Raw genomic sequence first — 16,362 nt, forward strand, 5'->3', positions numbered from 1 at the left:
TCGGCCGCGGACCCAGTAAACCTCGGGTTTCCGCTGACCAAGGAGAGGATGGAAGTCTGAGACTCTGGCTAGAAGTTTATTATATACGCTTTGAAATGAGGCTTTCCATTTGGCCGCGCGCTCGGGTGAAATTTTGGAATCTCAACAGTTTGGACTGAAACCCGGCCCGCCCCCTACCTACACCCGGGCGGCGCAGGGCAGAGGCGTCTGCCTGTCAGTGCTCCCCCCACACACACACCACGCCCCGCGCTCTGGAGTGAGCGTCAAATGGCGCTGCGGCGCCGTCTGGTTCTGTCTAAGTGAATAATTGAATCGTCTTGGGCGACTTGACGGGAGCCGCAAGTTCAGGGGCCCGTGCGGCCTATGTAATAGCGCTGGCAGCCAGACCCTGCACAGACCGGGAAGCGGAGGCGGTCGTGTTGGGAGCCCCGCTTCCCCGCAGGGGTGGAGGGCGGTCCGCTGAGGAGGGGGATAGTCCGCTGCTCAGCCGCCGCTCCCCAGGGGCGGCCCGCGATCCCAACAGCCTGAGCCGGGGAGGAGGCCGCGCTTGGAGAGCGAGAACCAGGCCCCCAGGATCCTGGACCCCAGCTGTCCGAGACCGGCTTATTCCCACTTGGGTGGAGAGGGTAGAAGCGGCCAGTAGTGAGGAGCACTTGCTGAGGAAGAGAGAAACTACAGCTTTCACAGCAGTTGATGACTAAAGCAGGGCACCCGATGCCCTCTCTGTGAAACTCGTGATTTGTATGGTCATTGGCTCCCTGGAACCTCCAGATCCTAATCATCCCTCTAGTGTTTCCTGGGTAGGGTCCTCTGCCATTAGTGGGTTTAATGCCTTTCTACCCGCTCTCTACCTTAGCTTTCCCTCTTTTCCGTCCTTCCTCCCCTCCCTTCCTTCCTACACTCTTCCTTCCCTCTCCCCTCCCTCCTCCAGACTTAGTGCTTCCAGCTAAGTGCCACTCTCGCTGGAGTGTGTGTGTGTGTGTGTGTGTGTGTGTATGTGGTGGGAGGTGGTAAACCCCAACATCTCAACAGGATAACTTGTGCTTGTAAAATTGCAGAGCTCAGCTGTGACCTCAAAGCTCTTTTGAATAGTTGAGTTTCCGATTCACAGTCACCCATAAACGACCTTAAATGGGATCACAGGAATTCCCCAACCTTGTCAAAAAGCTGTTCCTATAACCAGAAAACATTTTGGTGGTGTGTTTTCTCTTTTCTTCCAATGAGAGAAAAGCTAACCAGTCCGCTTATGAAACTGTTTTTCTGCAAACAGGAAGAGGTTGTTTTAAAAGCAGCTTTCCAGTTGTAGACATTGGTTCATGATTCCCTGACACCCAAAGGAGTTTGCCACTTTGGCCTTTCTTGTTGACACATATCCTACATTTCTTAGTTAAAGGTTCAAATCTTTCCCCGTGTCAGTTATTATGGCATTATATTAGCGTTTTAAGACAACTCTTGAATCTCCTGATTCTTCACAAGGGAGTAAAGCAACTTGGGAGATTTTAAATTTCCTTGTGATTGAGACTAAGTAGGTGCAAGTGAGAAGATGCACAAGGTTGGCACACCTGTACTCACCTCAGGCTGATGCAGGGATGCTCCTATTTCATAGACTTTGCCTGAGGCCCCAACTCCTCCCTCATTGGAGAGAGGACCAGAACTCAGGTTATTCTTTCAGTTAATTTCAAAAAGGAAAGATACCTTTTACCAGATTGAGGCATCCTTTATAAGTTTTAATATTAGGAAAAATATATGGCAAGGGAAGCACAAGGAATCAATCCACTGCAAAGTTTTATAGTGCAGAGTTAGGAAATACTGGATTTAACAGTTTTACAATTGCCCTCTCCCCCTCCACCTGCAGATGGGAGAAGTTCTCTACTGTTGACTTTTCATTTTGCATCGTTCCCCTCCTTTTCTGTAATGCCAAGGGTAACAAATACACACTTCCTAACCTAATCTAGGAAAAATCATTTTTTATTTCTACTGTCCTTTCTCCTTGTCCCCCAACACACTCACACTGGTACAGGCACATTCTTCTTGATCTCGCCAGTGTTGAGATGTGCATGTTTTTTTAGTTTTGCTCTGGCTGTCCTTGTTCATCCTGAGATAAAAATTACTGTTTGAGACAAATCCATGTGAAAAAATGTTGAATTTTCTGTTTTGTTTGTTTTTCAAGTTTCTTAGAAAAGGCTTTAATTGGTGTCTAAACAACTAGTCCCTAAAAATCCCTTACTAGATGACATCTAAACCAATTATAAACCAATAACATTATTTCCAATAGGAAAAGTAGAAGTTAAGATGAGTTTGCTAAGGGATTCCTTTGAACATCTGTCTTTCTTTAATTTTGAATAATTTGTGGGGAAAAAAAGGTAGATGGGGCAGGGGGCAGAGATAGAGAACCCAATGAAAACTTGCTTTTAAGACTAAAGCTATTTTCCACAACTATTGTTCTGCACACAGAGCAGATTCATGAAAGTGGATTACTGTCATTCTAGGGTACTGGAAGCCTAGAGAACACTGGTATTCATTCCTATAGGAAGATGGCTAAACCTAGCGTCTATTAACAGCTTTCCCCTGCAACACCCTCATTGTCTAGAGACTCCAGGCTTTTCCAAGTTCATACAGACCTTAGCTTGGTCTAGGTGGCAGGGCTTCCCAAGCAAGCGGAAGCAGATGTTTTCTGTGGAGTTAAGGTGGAAGCTGGGTGGTTGTAAGAACAAGCCTTAGGGGTTTGTGCACTCTAACAGGAGGGCCCCAGCCACCAGTCCCCTGGCAGAATAGCAATCGAGTCCAAACTAGCAAACCATGAATGAGAGCCAAGAGTAGGAGGACCCTTTGGGTGCTAGAGACTAACCTTTAGCTTCCTCCACTCCTCCCCTTGGGTGCCCATCAGTTTTCAGGGATTGGAGACCTAGCCAAATGACAGGGCACACATGGTAAGAAAACATATCTAGCATGCACACACAAGGGAGAGCTTGCTGAGCCCAAAAGACGTACCTCAAGTCCTCAGTGATCTGTGTCTGGCTTATATATGGTCAACAAGGGGAGGGGGATGCCTCCTTTTCTTCAGGCATTCTATCTGGGGGTGTTGTATCTCCTCTCTTCCAACCCTCCTGCCTCGCTCCATCAGGACCAAATAGAACTGAAACTCCATTGCCTATGCCTGCACTGAGCCTAAAAACTCAGGATTTGATAAGGTTACTGCACCACTGATACAATTGCAGATTTTTTTAAACCTCCTCAAAGAGACAGATGTTTAGGCTGATTAAGAATTGAGAAGGAAACCTGCAGCTGCACCAAGAAATAATCTATTGGACAAATATTTTTAATAAAAAAAAATATGAAGAGATCAGCCCGACCTTGCAAGGTCTTCTGCTTTAAAAAAAATCTTTATCAAACCTCTATTCTATGGCTTCAATAAACAGAACCCATTACCTCACGGCATCTTTTGTTGGCCCCATACAAGAGAGAACAAAATGGTTATTCAGGGGAACGCTTTCGATTTTTATTGTGGGTAGCCTGCACAAAGAGCCGTGTTATTGTATTTAAAAGAACCATCTGTAGCAGAAACAATGGCATCAAATTATCTTTGAATACCCACTGAAAAAACATAAAGCTTTTTTTTTTTATTCTTCTTCTGTACGGTGGGGGGATAGAGCAGTGTTAGGATAACTGACTTTTTTGTTGTTCTCTGGGTGCATTCTTCTCGCTCCCCCTCTCTCCCCCTCACCCTCTCTCTCCTCTCCCTCTCCCTCTCTCTCTCTCTCTCTCTTTTAAAAAATCAGCCATTTGGGGTTTTAAGCCATAAACGATTTTTCTTGTTGCAGGGGATTGCAGTGGCAAAGCTAGGCTAGGTCTTGGAGGCTGGTGTAAGGCGAAGCGGGTGAAGGCAGGAGGCTGATGGAGAGGCTGAGGGGAAGAAAAGCCGAAATGGATTCACAGTGCCTTGGATGGAGGATGAGAGGAGAATTGCAAGCTCCTTCAACTCGTTCTGTCCGGTGAGAAGTGATCAAGCTTGGGCTGACAAGAGGCTCAGGGAGCCCTCACGTTCTTTCGCTTTTTTACCTGCCAATCAAACTGCTACAAGACAACACCCTGATCTGGCATGGACATGTAAGTAGCTTGCAACCCAACTTTGACATTCACTGCTAGCTCACTCCTCTCCGCCCCCCCCCTCCCCACAACTCACTTTCTTCCCCTCATTCTATTTTTTTCTTTTGACCTTTAAGAGATCTGGAAATACATCCTGTGTGGCAATCATTTAACACAGACAGATTTAAGTCTGAAAGTATTAACTTTTTAAGTTAAATACTAGTTTTGATTTCTTTAACAAATGCAGAAAGGAAGTGACATTATTTTATTCTCCTCTGAACAGTTTTAGTGCTGAACATAATCAGCACTTGCAAGGGTGTTGTGTGGTTTATTTCCCATGAAAATGCAGAAACCTGTGATACTCCAGAGAGAAATGCACAGATGATAAATTCAGGCCTCCATGTTTAAAATATTAAATTCTAGCACTCACCCCTACAAAGAACCTTCCCTAAACCAAGGTCACATAGTAGAAGAAGTGGTTTGAGGCAAAAATTACATACATAATTAAAGCTCCAATTTTCTGGCTTCTTACTATTTTGGTGGGATGGGGATTGAAAAAAAAAAAAGGAAGCGGACACATGGTGACACCTCGATATCTTATGAGAGATTGACATTGAGAATGCAAGAGGACAGGGTAAGCAGGAAATAATACCTGAGAGAAGGAATTAGAGAGCGTGTTGAAGCCGGACGCTAGGAGGGCTTCTGTGTGAAGTTGTGCGAGGGGTGATGGGGCTTGCTCTCTGGCGCCCTCTAATGGCGACTTGAACCAATGTTTTACTTTTTTAATTCGTTGCTGGGAAAAGCAGCTGGGTTTTTGTTGTTGCAGTTGGTGGTTTTTTTCTCCGCAGATTTAGAAACTAAGGACTATTCGTGGAATAAATTGATTGTTTTTAATCCCAGAAACTTATGTCTATGCTTTAAAATTATTAATGTTTTCTCTTCAAACCTCCCCTCCTCTCCCGAAATTTTTCTAGACTAATAAAGGAGGAGCGGCTAATGGCAAATTGACTTATGGAGGGTGGCCCATGCCCAATTAGTAATTGGGGGGAAGGAATTCCTTTCCTACCTGAACTGCATCCCGGCGCCTCTAATATACTGCAGAGGTGAAGGGGGTGGGGTGGGGAGGGATGATTTGGAAATTGCAGATTCTGACACGGGCTCATTATAATACAATTTAAAGGGGGCTCTTAGAAACCTCTGTTATTGCGACATGTGCTGGTCAGGGGGCTTTCCTTCCCGCCTCCTTTTTCTTTTTTCTTTTTCTTCTTTCTTTCATTCTTTTTTTTTAAATTTGGTAGATAAAGGTTAATCTTGGGCTGAATGATAGAGCTATGATTGACAAGAGAAAAGGTGTTGAGGGCAGGTCGCGCTGTCTTATTTACAGCCCACTGCTTGCTGTAGAGTCTTTGTTAGGACTGGAAAGCTAATTTAGTGCTGATCAAAAGCACCACAGAGTTAAAGGACTGGTAATGACTGCTAATTTCATTTCAGCCTCATGCATCCCCAACTGCTGTAATTAAAGACACGCTATTTAAATACAGGTGAAGGTTTGTTGTTTTTTTTTTTTTAAGTTGGGGTGGGGGTGGGTGGGTTACAATTTTATTTAGATTTCATCTTATACATGGGTGTTATGTAGTCCAACACCAGATTTTTTTTAAAATGCTGCTTCTTGTCATTTATACCTGGCTTTGCACAATCGGCAACGTGAAATGTGTCAGTCACATCAAAGCCCCTGTTAAAAGAAAGAAAAAAAAAGGGGATGCAGAGGAGTAACTGTTTAGGGGGGGATTTAAATATTTGGGTCTCTTTCTTTCCCCTTCAAATTAATAGAAGGGCCTTCGAAATAGCAAAAAGTATTTGAAACTTGGGGCAGGGTTAACAGGCCAAAGGGATCAGTGTCAGCTTTTTAAGTATTTCTAAAAAGATCATATGAACAGATGGAAAAATATATTTTTAATTAAATAATTTCTCCCACACTGTAGCTGCAGTGTTGGCTCAGAAACCGTGTAATTCCTCAACCGATAGGAGTTTCTTTATGAGAACATCAAAGGATAAAAAGCTCTACATTTTCGTAGTTGGTTAAAATTGATAACCCCCCCCCATACACACACACACACACACACACACACACACACCCAAAAAAGAATTTAGCCTTTAATCTCTTTTTATCCACGAAGACTAAAGCTCTGTACTCGACCCCGCCAGCGGCTCTCGCCTTCCGGGGCTAGAACCCGGCTCAGATGTGAAGCGGCGCTGAGCCGCGGCGCAGGTTCGTGCCCAGCGCCCCCTGTTGGACACAGTAGGAGCTGCGCAGCGCCAGTCCTGGAAATCGCTAGAACCTTGCTCTGGGGTTAGATAAAACTCTTTATTGCCCTCTAAAAAGGAGATTGGGTGAGGAAACAAGTTTTTATATCCTTGAGTGATAATATAATTTTAATTCAGTAAAAAATAAAAAGGAGGTAATACAACTAAAACTAAAAAATAAACAAAGACTAACCTGTTCCCCTTTCTGACATCCCACCCACTCCCTACCCGCATCTGGGTTTGGGACTCTTTTAGAGATTATGCGATAATCTTACAGGTACAGAAACAAGGTTTTTTAAAAGAGAGAATATTTCCTCTGTAACAGTGGTGGAAAAGTCACTTCTCCCGTTCTGTTCACATTTTAAAAAATAAAAAGAGGCTGTCTGCACGTTGTCAGCGCACAAGTTGAACATTCTCGGTCCTTCAAGTATTGTAACTGAGCGAGTGAAATAGCGCACCCTTTTTAACTTATGTCGAACGTGTAATTAAAAGTACAATCTCGTCTTTACATGTCGCCCATCCCCCAAACCAATCTTGATCAAACTTTTCCTTTCCCGGCTAGCGATATTGTTTGAGAAACAGGTGCCTGACACCTTTCTTCTTTTATCTTAGCCGTAGAATTTCAGGTAAGGTGTCTGATTGTTGAAGAGTATTTTCTTTAAAATTCGGCATTTTCATGGGCCAGGCATCCAACCAAAAATTACGTTTCCAAAAATTACCTGTGTACGTAAGGAAGAGCTTTGACCTTTTTCTTTGATTAGCAAGTGAGGGTAAGTATACACTTTGTATTCTTTCAGGAAACTTAGCTATAAAAATGACATCGTATCCTCTGAATTTAAAACAATGGGGGAATAAGGTTTTCTTTAGTTATTTAAAATCCGATTGAAACAATTAATTCGTGTGCTGAGTGAACATTTGATCTCCACAAGGTGTTTCTTGAATTCGATCTACAAGGATTGATTTAGAAGTTTAACTTTTAGATAAAAATCTTACGAAGTTTAGAACTTGGCCTTTAAAACAAAATAAGAACGGCTATTGAAGGGAATCAACTTAATTCTCCTAACAGAGTGACTTTTAAAATATATTTAATACGGTGGCTACTTAAGTTATTTACGTTGATTTTTAAGGCTTATTCCTCCCTCCTCCCTAAATCAGCAGATCCGAGATTGTTTTCAGGGGAATTACTGATCGTTGCTATGACAGAAGCCTTCTCCATCTGATTCCAGAATCTAATTTCAGTTTATAGTTCACAATAAATGAATTCGGATACAGTGTCAGGAAAAGCATCCATTTTGATTCATTTTGACCCGGAATTTTATCGAAATGAATGGCGATTGGTATTCCCTGCTACTGACATCCCCACCTTTTGCTTTACTAAAAGACTAATTCCCATAGCAGAAATATTAAGGCCGGGCCAGCTTTGTGAACCAGCACCAACCCCGTAAGGTAACAAACGGTGCGCTAACAGCCGTTGTCCAAGGAAGCTCGCGGCGTGGGGAGGCCAGAGCCAGCAGAATATTGGAGGCAACCCGCGAAGGGAAGTGATGTGGAATTTGCAGTGGCAGAGTGCGGGAGTTTCCCACTCCCCAAACTCGGTTTTGCCCTCTCCCAGAGATCCTAACCTGTAGGGAGCAGGCAAGGGGAGGAACTGCAGAGGGCTGTGGGCTGGCGGTGGACAGTGAGTCCCCGATTTCCCAAGAAGCGAGGAGAAAATGAGAGCCCTAATTTAGGAAAGAGAACTAAACAAGTGGGTGGCCTAGGCCTGGGATGCCACCCAGCTCTCCCAGCGATAGTCATTTCTGTGGTTTCAAGCGACCTCAAGCCCCTGCCGGAATCCCACGCCCCAAGGCGGCCAGCAGGAAGGCAATCCTTCCATCTGTGGGGACTGGGGAGGGGGCAGCGAGTGACTGAGTCCTTAGTAGCAGGCAAAGCGACAACGGCTGGCAACCGGCCTCGTTTCTCCCCAGCAGCAAAGCGCCCTTTAGGGGCGGGGTGGGCATTTTTGCTCTCCTGTCCTAGCATCCAGGCCTGAGTCCGTGCCTGCTGGCTGGGCGCCCTGCTTTGTAAGTGGCCAATCTTGCCGGATTCTGAGGGCCATCCAGGAGGATGGGCCAGCCTAGCTTAGGCCCACTGAGCCATTGCCAAGTCCTCAGCACCCTCTCCCCTCACCCCTCATACTTTTCCTGGTGAACCCAAGCCTCACTTTGAAAACTGGTATATATGTCTTGAAGATTGGTAGCAATTTGGGGATAAAAAGAAAAAAAAAGTAATTATCAAGATACAAGGATGAGACTTCATTTATTTTATTAGGTTTGTTCTTTTACTTAAAAAAAAAAAAACCACTTTAAAGATCCTTTAGTTCTCTTGATCCAACCCTGAGACAGAGGAAGGCACCAAAGAGAAAGCCCAGCCAGGCTTGAAGAAGCTGAGGTATAGGTAGATACTCATCTCTCCACCACTCAGACCTGCAGATAAGCACTGCCAGACTGTGGGTCCTGATCCAAGGCCCAGCTGCTATGTGGGTTGTTGAAGGGTGTTGAAACCACAAGTACAACTTGACACCACTGAGCCCAGGGTGCTTGTCAATAATCTGTGAATTAGGAGCAGAGATTGTCACTGCAGATCATAACAGTTTCTGAAGGACTCATTACAGACTATCGTGTCAATGATCTTTAAATTAAGAAGGGGGGGTGGGGCGGGGGAAATGGAGTGGGGAGAGCCTACAAAAAGGGAAGAAGGGTGGGAGGGGAGATAAAAGTCAGAGGCCCAGCTCCCAAGGAGCCTTTAAAGATTATCAGGCTAGTGATCTGAGAATTCCATTGGGATGGATTTGGAAGCCCAACTCCATCTGAGCCAGGACTGGAAGGGGGGCTCTCCAGGGCAAGTGGAAGTGGGCCCCTGGGAAGGCAGAGTTCTCAGACATTTCTTTTGAGGTAGAAGAGCTTTTGGGAGAGGGCTCCAGATGTCTGTGGGAAACCCTGAGGATACCAACCCGCCCGGGATGGGTGTGCACTTTGATTTAAAGCATTTTTCAGGGCTAGTGGCAGCTGCAAATCTTTGAGAAAAAAGTGGGTAATAGTTTTATTTAAGGCTGGTGGTAACTGTAGGATGATTTTCTCCCCCAATGATTTGCTAAAAGCTGCTTTTCGTGCCACAGGTGGAAGTCTTTCTCTCTTTCTGTCTCTCTGTTCCTCTGTCTCTCTGTCTCTCTGTCTCTCTCTCTCACACACACACACACACATACACACACACACACATCAAGTAGATCTACTTGTTTTGGGGAGGTATCATATACCTTTGCCCTCTGAGATTGTTGGGCTTTGTCACTTTTTTGTGAGTTTGTATTACGTCTAATTGTACTTCTGGAAAGAGGGCTTGCAGGTAACACAGGAGCACACGGGAGCAGTATACACCATGGAATTTCCAAAAGAAAGACTAAGTTACATTACTGCAACTGAGAAGGGAAAGCTTTCTCCCTGCGTGGTGGGTTCTCCCTCTAGAGAGTGTAGCCCAGGTCGTACTGGGGTGTCTTTCATGGGTCACTTAATATAGTCTAGAGGGACCTTAAAGAAGACTTAAGTTTGTTTTTGTTTTTCCTATAGAAAAACAAAATGGGAAATAATCACAGTTGGAGAATTTAAAACATTTTTAAACCAAGGGTTACATTACAATCAATTCTAGTCACTGGAATATTAGGATTCTAAGAAAGGCCTGTTCCTTTAGTATGATAAATTGCACTAGATAGTTGTGGTCCATCAGGGAGATGTGTATTTATATTCCTGAGCAATGACCCAGGAGTGTAAAAAGGGCCACTGGGTTTGTTGGGCCACTTATAGTTTCTGGTGATCTGTTTGCTAGTTTTGGTTTTGATTTCGTTCTCCTAATTATTAAAATCAAAATCATAGGTTAAGGGTTCTTTCCTAAATGCTACTGATAACTACTGGCAGCATCTCTTTAAAATTTCAATGTGTCTTTTTCTAAAAGGAATTTGTATTTAAAATAATTAGATCATTTAATGGACACACTGCATTTTCCCCTGGACAACAGCTGCAGAGCAAGGACAGTCTCAGTTAACATTGTGTGGTAATTCAGAAATGGAAATGAAATGATAAATTTTTTTCCAGAAAATAGTTTAACTTGCATACATAAAGTATATACATCTATATGTGAAAATATAAGCAATATGGCAATTATTATATACAGTCCCTAAAGACATACCCAACTGATTACATCTTACTTTTGTTGCTATAATTTGAAGTAAAGGAAATATATTTAGTTTTCTAACTATTGAATTCTTTAAAAAATGTATTTATTTCATCAGTGGGAACTAGATGAAAGAGAATGAGTATAAAAAGGAGCTGAATGTAGAGTAGCTCTGCATTCCTTAGGTTTCAAGGGTCCTTACAGCTCTTGAGTGAAATTATTTGGTGAAATTGGGTCTGAACTGAAATAGCATTTGTTATCCCCTTGTTCATTTGTTATGTGTAATGCCACTCCTGGAAATTAAAGGAAAGGTGCTGAAAGGACCGACAAGAAGAAAAAAATATGATTGAGCAATTTTAAATTGCCCATCTACTATGCATCTATATGCATATCTATGCCTTAGTAAATAAATAGGAATAGAACTCAATCTTTGTATCATCTTTGTATGATCTGGAAATATTTGCTATAGTCCCTGTCAATAATCTTGCATATTTCCAAAATCTGACAAGTTTGGTAATAGAAAAAAAATGGAGCAAATGCAGATGATTTCATTTTGAATGGGATTTTATAAAGGATTTCCTGTACAGGATCCTCCACAGTCTAAAGCAAATGAAGTTTGATGATAGTACAAATCTAATCTAATTTTGTTCTCACTTTTAATATCTTAACTTCTTCCAGCTTACTTATTACTGGCTGTATTTGGAATATGTGATTTCAAAAGGAAAATCCTCTAATACCTTTCTTTACCTTCATTTATCTATAGTTGTTTCATAAATCTTGGAGAATCAAGCTTTGACTGTTCTGTTAAGTCTTGTGGCATGCTCCAATTTGGAGTGATGGAGGTGATTTGCGATCTAGAGGAGAGAAGGAAACATTTTTTATAATTAGCTTACACCAGTCTCCTCGTTCTATAATTCTCAGGTTTTTTTTTGGGGGGGGGGGGGGCGGGGGATGGTGAATCCTAAGTATCAATGAAGACTCCTTTTACCAGATTGCACCAGCATTGTCCTACACAATTGGGCTTTTTCTTTATATTTTTGCTTCAGGAACTTACTGGTTGCCATACTACTTCTCTTTTTAGTCTCACTTGCTTCTTACCACACTGTTATAATTTCTTTAACTGCATTATGATCAGAGCTATGGACACTTTCAGTAGAGATGATTGGAAGGTTAAGTTCTAAAAGAAACATGAGTTTAAAAAGGGGGAAAGAAAAAAATATTTCATTTGACCAAATCTGGCTTCTAATATATTTAATCAGTTCCAGAATTAGAAGCCTTTCTGTACATTTTCTTCTATTTTCTCTCTCTCTTTTTTTCCTTATGTAATGAAATTAAAACTTTTGGAGCCCACAGTTGACATTTTTCAGAAAATTGAGTTATCAAGGCAGTAATTATTTCACAGGGAGATAAAACTCTCATAGCCCTAACTGTCAAATAGGGCCCTTTTCAGATTTTAATTACAAAATAAAATTAGTCTGCTCTTCCTCGAAATGGCTTGTGAGTGGTTAAACAGAGCTTTCCCCCCAATACTGGTGGTCGTCAAACTCTACTAATTAGCAATGCTGAGAAATTCCAGTTAACAAGGACATTCTCCAAGACTCTGCAGGTTCCCCGCCGTTTGCCTTCATTTCCATAAGAAGATTAAGAGAGGAGGGGAACACACTCAAATGCAGATGCAGAAAAGAAGCGTTTTTTAACAAGCATCATAATAGTAAGATGCTTGGCTAGTTCTCACCTAATTATTGCAAGTTAAACCTCTATTTGCCACTAAGAAGAAAAAATAAGTCTACAGTCCCCTATCTTCACGAAATTGTTAGTTGGCTTGAGATAGAATACTTGAGGAAGCATGAAGGGAGTTTAGGAGAGAAATATCAATGCAAATGATTTTTTAATAAAATTGAGTTACACCTTAATCAGTTAAGGGTTTTTGGCAAAGGCCTATAGTAGAACAAATCAAATTAGAATACCCCAAGTGTTATGCATTTTTGCATTTAATTTCTAATCTTGCTCTAATAGTCTGAAGCTTTTTGCTGCCACTGGAAGGGGAATGTTGCGCACCCCCTAGTTTGAGCATGATCAATTTTCATAAGTTGTGCCAATGGCAACATTTTTAATTCTCGGCAGATGAAACACCCTTTTCCAGTCTTATTTTGATTCCCTAGTAGTCAATGGTGTATTTTTATTAGTACTGTAGTATCTGTTATAAACCTAAAACAGTGCTGTTTCTGTCACCTATTGAGATTGTTATAGTTATTATAATATTTAGAAGCCAGTGATGATGCTGGATTGAAATAGAGTGGCCGGCAATCTGATCTTTTTAATGCATATGTTCTAAAAATTCTAATGAGAAAATTGTTTCTGCTATCACCATCTTCTTTAATCTTATTTCCAGTGCACATTATTATGCATAAATGCCAGCCACAGTTAGTTTATTGCCTTGATAAGTATAGGAGGTTTAATTAAAATAAAGCTGTAAATAAATGCAACCAATGATAACACAATTGTAATGTATTTCCATAGCTTATTTATATGATAAAAGCAATTAACAAAAGACCTAGTCAACCCCTTTAACCTCTTAAATGCATTATTATAGAGTTCAGGCACAAACACATGCATCTGAGAATGTATAAAGCTTTCAAATATCATCCCAAGGAAAAATTTGTGATTCCATACCTAGAAAGAGAGAGGAAGAGAGAAAAAATGTTTTCTTCTATAACTATACATCATTAATATTAATATTTATTTTAATACATATACACCAGCATTATCCCTTGGTTTTTTCTTCAAACTTAATTATCCATAGCTTTTCTTAAGTTTTCAGAATAATGCTATGAAAGCGCCAATGCATACACAATCATAAAGTGAATGCTTGGTTCGCCCTTCGTGGCATCTGGACAATCATAATTCATTCATATGTTGAATCTCATAATTTGTACCTATTTTTTTCCCATGGCTTAACCCTCCCACTTACCTCGAGGTTATATGTACATTTCTAAGTTAAGCAAATTAAATCTGATTCTTATAATTTGGTTCCACAGCTTATATGATATGTCGACTTTTCTTTTGTTTAGATGACGTATAATTAGTCTGATCTTCCTCCCATCCCCCTTATTTTTTTTTCTTTAATTATTTCCAAATACCTTTTAAAGGTAAAAGCAGTATTCTTCGAAAAGCAAGTCTACCAGTAGGGGGCGCACCAGTCACATCCCTGAAAACAGGCGCACTGAAAAGCCAGGAGCCGCCTTCTCTCCTACAGATCCTCTCAACCTTTTCTCTTTCCTAATCTCCAGGTCCGTGTTTAGGTTAATATTACACCTCGACTAAAACAGAAGACACTGCTTTATTTTGAAGAGTGCCATATAGTTATGCTTTTTTGAGAAGACCAGTTTCATCTTTCCAGGTTCCCAAGAACTAAAACAAACCATAACTTAAGAGAAAAAGAGAGAGAGATAAAGAAACTGCGGGGGAGGGGAGGTTGGAGTGGAATAATAATTTATTATTTAAAAAGTTGTCTTCAGGATTCTTTCCCACAACTTTTCTGGGTTTTGGGTGAGCGTGATCATCTTGAGTTTGATAAGAATAGAAAAGCTTGGAAGGGCAGGGACTGGAGAAGTAGGGGGTCGGGGAGAGAGCCGGTTATGGGAAGAGGTTCGCAAGGAACAAAACAATACCCAGTTTGTAAAGATAATAAATGGAACGTGGCCGACAGATACTATTCAGGACATTTTCTTAGGGTGAGTAAGGGTAGATCTGGGGAGGAGGAGGCGGAGTGAGTGTTACAGAAGAAAGAAAATAAGTAACCCTAATGGTTTAAGCCCTTTATAAAAAAGAAATGGCATCAGGGTTTTGTTGTTTTTTTTTTTTCTCCCCCCCCCTCCTTTGTAGTCAAGTGCATTTTAGCCACAAAGATCCCAACAAGAGAGTGGAAGGAAACTTAGACGGGGCTTTGTTTGACTCCGTGTAGCGACAACAAGAGAAACAAAACTACCTATTTGTAACGGACGTGCTGCCATTGCTCTCCGCATTGAGCTCCTACCTATTGAAATCTTTACGTCGGGACAATGGGAGAGCGGCTAAAATTACCCTCTTGGGTCCTGGGCGGGCAGGATTCCTGAGCCCCTACCCCCGCCTCTATCCCATCTCCTCCAGCCCCGGCCTGGCTGGGCCACCTCCTCCCCAGTCTTGGACGCCTTTCTCTCGCCGGTACGACCTGCACCTGTGCCTGGCGAGCACTACCACCCCCCCCACCCCCTCCAGACCCAGAGTCCCGTTCCAGCGCAGCCTCAACCCCGGCAGCCCCGGATGTAGAGGCCACGACAGAAGTCACTGGGTTGGTTCCGCTCAAGTCCTGGGAATTCTGTCTGAGGGGGAGGGAGTTTGTGAGTTCGGCCCAAAGGCCATCTCCAAGCCGTGAGGTGGGAAGCCAGGAAGTTGAGGGTACCCTCCCCCACAGCCTGCACTTGGGAGAGCCTTTCCGTAGATCTTTTTCTCCCCCAACCCCCAAACTTCCCCACCCCACCTGCCACCCAAACCCCTTTGGAAGCTGCCACACTGAAACCCATCTTTGGGGCGGCACAGGAGGAAAATGGGGAGAGAGAGGAGGAAAGTAGAGGCATCCCCTTTGCGCTCACTGAATGGAGAAAGACCGGTGGGAAATTTGGCTGAGGGTGAGGGAGAAAACTGTGACCTCCTGGCCTGAGAGCCGAATTGGGCAAGGAAGAGCATGGATCTAATAGCTTACCCAGGCCCTGCCTGTCCTCAATTTTAGAGTCTGCGGCGTAGTCCGAGCAGGATTTATGTTTAACAGAGCAAATTGCGTGGAAGCAAGGAGAGTTTTGAAGACAGGGCTTTTAGTCTAAGTTACAGTGGGACAGCGTGAGAAGGTGGGGGCGGGGGAGAGGGCTTGGGGGAGAGCAAGAGTCGGCACCTGTGTAGGAAGAGGGTCGAGAAGAACAAGGTTAGGGAGACGCGCTAGGGGCCTGGCGTTGGGGGGAAATGTGCGGAAGAGTAGAACAATGACACACCAACTCCAGCACTGCCTGTTTCCTGAAATACTAGTAGGACAGTCGCCCTGAACCACCCACTCTGCCCTGCCCCACCCCCACATCTTAGGCGCTTTTCGCGCCCCTTCCACGTTTCAGCACCCCGCACCAAAAAAGTAAATCAACACTAAGTTTAAAAAAGAAAAAAAAATCGTAGTCTTAGTGCTGTTTACCCACTTCCTTCGAAAAGGCGTGTGGTGTGACCTGTTGCTGCGAGAGGGGATACAAAGGTTTCTCAGTGGCTGGCAGGCTGGCTGTGGGAGCCGCCTCCCCCTCCCCTGCTTCCCCCGGCTCCCCTGCCTCCCCCGCGCAGCCCGCGGCGCGGTTGGCCCCGCCCCCTTTCATGCAAAACCCGGCGGCGAGGCTGGGCTCGAGTGGAGGAGCCGCCGCGCGCTGATTGGTCGCTGGAAACCCATTTATTCCCTGACAGCCCCCGTCACATGGATGGTTGTCTATTAACTTGTTCAAAAAAGTATCAGGAGTTGTCAAGGCAGAGAAGAGAGTGTTTGCAAAAGGGGGAAAGTAGTTTGCTGCCTCTTTAAGACTAGGACTGAGAGAAAGAAGAGGAGAGAGAAAGAAAGGGAGAGAAGTTTGAGCCCCAGGCTTAAGCCTTTCCAAAAAATAATAATAACAATCCTCGGCGGCGGCAGGATCGGCCAGAAGAGGACGGAAGCGCTTTTTTTGATCCTGATTCCAGTTTGCCTCTCTCTCTCTTTTCTTCCCCCAA

General features: G+C 43.3%; 1 long non-coding RNA gene across 2 annotated transcripts in view; it reads left to right on the forward strand.

Moving 5' to 3' along the window:
- Positions 1-16,362, forward strand: part of LOC105854396 — a 123,302-nt gene that overhangs the window by 77,838 nt on the left and 29,102 nt on the right. For both annotated transcript variants that reach the window (XR_001146078.1, XR_001146077.1), the window contains exon 3: positions 3,822-4,107. This is a non-coding gene — a long non-coding RNA (uncharacterized LOC105854396). The remainder of the gene's footprint in view (positions 1-3,821; positions 4,108-16,362) is intronic.

Source organism: Condylura cristata, unplaced genomic scaffold, assembly GCF_000260355.1.
Source record: "Condylura cristata isolate star-nosed mole 26May11 unplaced genomic scaffold, ConCri1.0 scaffold00003, whole genome shotgun sequence".
Lineage (NCBI taxonomy): Eukaryota > Metazoa > Chordata > Mammalia > Eulipotyphla > Talpidae > Condylura > Condylura cristata.